Source organism: Colletes latitarsis, unplaced genomic scaffold (genome assembly GCF_051014445.1).
Source record: "Colletes latitarsis isolate SP2378_abdomen unplaced genomic scaffold, iyColLati1 scaffold0041, whole genome shotgun sequence".
Classification (NCBI taxonomy): Eukaryota; Metazoa; Arthropoda; class Insecta; order Hymenoptera; family Colletidae; genus Colletes; species Colletes latitarsis.
Genome location: NW_027488391.1, coordinates 247,501 through 250,000, shown reverse-complemented (window position 1 = coordinate 250,000; position 2,500 = coordinate 247,501). Strand labels below are relative to the sequence as shown.

Sequence of the window (2,500 nt, the reverse complement as noted above, 5' to 3'; positions counted from 1 at the left end):
GTTTCCGTAGGTGAACCTGCGGAAGGATCATTAACGAAAAGTAACACAATTAAACTGGAAAGAAAGATCAAACAAACAAAAACTATGAATGGGAAAGATCATATCAATGGGACGGCTTACGCGCGGAGGACGCTGTACGAGAGAACAAACAACACGTTGTTTGTTCCCGCTCGCGTCTCTCCCGTCCGTCGCCATTGCAAAGCTAAAAGCACAAGCGTTGGAGAGCCCGTGCAGACCATAGGTTCTCTCGACGAACGAGAATCGCCGTATTAATGGTAGATCGATGCTGGCGTGAGGTGACGCGCGTCGTCGTTTACACGATTGGGTCGAAACGAACAAAGAAACGAAAGAACATAACACAAAAACGTCCATTACTAAACAAAGATCTCGAACAAAAACAAAAAAACGTCCATTACTAACGAAAGAAAGAGGAGGAGAAGAGAAAATAAGACCCATCGTTGCGACGATCGAGGATGTCACCCGCCGTCAATTTTTCCATTATATACGCGTCTCGGTCGGAGATACGATGCTGGCTGTTTACGTTGCGCTCGCTCGAAGAGGAGACGACGACCGATTGTCACACACAACGCGCAGGGGCCGAAACAAAGCGCCCAAGGATCTACAGCCGAGGAACGAGACGCCGTCGAACATCGTTTCGCGACGTTCCTTTACGGTTTGAACTTGCGTATCCCGCTTTGCCCGGTGGCGTGTGTGCTCGTCGTCGTGCTCCGAACGAAACGTCCTGATGACGGCGAGGAAGTAATAAAATAATATACATCCTTACGGGTAGCCTGAAGCGAATCGCAAACGAACGACAACGCGTCGATTGTGCGGCCATCGTTGCTCGCGCGACTAACGACGACCAGCCGAGAAGGCTGTAGTTTATCGCATCGATTTCATCGAGCAACCGATGGACGCTGCCGCGTTCGTTCGTAAATGAATGTTATACATACTCACGGATAGCCTGAGGCGAATAATCGCAAACGACGACGCGTCGATTGTGCGGCCATCGTTGCTCGCGCGACTAACGACGATCAGCCGAGACGGCTGTAGTTTATCGCATCGATTTCATCGAGCAACCGATGGACGCTGCCGCGTTCGTTCGTAAATGAATGTTATACATACTCACGGATAGCCTGAGGCGAATAATCGCAAACGACGACGCGTCGATTGTGCGGCCATCGTTGCTCGCGCGACTAACGACGATCAGCCGAGACGGCTGTAGTTTATCGCATCGATTTCATCGAGCAACCGATGGACGCTGCCGCGTTCGTTCGTAAATGAATGTTATACATACTCACGGATAGCCTGAGGCGAATAATCGCAAACGACGACGCGTCGATTGTGCGGCCATCGTTGCTCGCGCGACTAACGACGATCAGCCGAGACGGCTGTAGTTTATCGCATCGATTTCATCGAGCAACCGATGGACGCTGCCGCGTTCGTTCGTAAATGAATGTTATACATACTCACGGATAGCCTGAGGCGAATGATCGCAAACGACGACGCGTCGATTTTGCGGCCATCGTTGCTCGCGCGACTAACGACGACCAGCCGAAACGGCTGTAGTTTATCGCATCGATTTCATCGAGCAACCGATGGACGCTGCCGCGTTCGTTCGTAAATGAATATTATACATACTCACGGATAGCCTGAGGCGAATGATCGCAAACGACGACGCGTCGATTTTGCGGCCATCGTTGCTCGCGCGACTAACGACGACCAGCCGAGAAGGCTGTAGTTTATCGCATCGATTTCATCGAGCAACCGATGGGCGCTGCCGCGTTCGTTCGTATATGAATATTATACATACTCACGGATAGCCAGAGGCGAATAATCGCAAACGACGACGCGTCGATTTTGCGGCCATCGTTGCTCGCGCGACTAACGACGACCAGCCGAGACGGCTGTAGTTTATCGCATCGATTTCATCGAGCAACCGGTGGACGCTGCCGCGTTCGTTCGTAAATGAATAATATACATACTCATGGCTAACTTGAGGCGAATAATCGCAAACGACGACGCGTCGATTTTGCGGCCATCGTTGCTCGCGCGACTAACGACGACCAGCCGAAACGGCTGTAGTTTATCGCATCGATTTCATCGAGCAACCGATGGACGCTGCCGCGTTCGTTCGTAAATGAATAATATACATACTCATGGCTAACTTGAGGCGAATAATCGCAAACGACGACGCGTCGATTTTGCGGCCATCGTTGCTCGCGCGACTAACGACGACCAGCCGAAACGGCTGTAGTTTATCGCATCGATTTCATCGAGCAACCGATGGACGCTGCCGCGTTCGTTCGTAAATGAATAATATACATACTCATGGCTAACTTGAGGCGAATAATCGCAAACGACGACGCGTCGATTTTGCGGCCATCGTTGCTCGCGCGACTAACGACGACCAGCCGAAACGGCTGTAGTTTATCGCATCGATTTCATCGAGCAACCGATGGACGCTGCCGCGTTCGTTCGTAAATGAATGTTATACATA

General features: G+C 51.1%; 1 non-coding gene across 1 annotated transcript in view; it reads left to right on the top strand.

The window, feature by feature from the left end:
* LOC143350841 (small subunit ribosomal RNA) overlaps positions 1–33 on the top strand; it is a 1,933-nt gene extending 1,900 nt beyond the window's left edge. Inside the window, exon 1 of the ribosomal RNA XR_013081293.1 lies at positions 1–33. This exon is cut by the window's left edge and continues 1,900 nt beyond it. This is a non-coding gene — a ribosomal RNA (small subunit ribosomal RNA).
* The last annotated feature ends 2,467 nt before the right edge of the window (positions 34–2,500 follow it).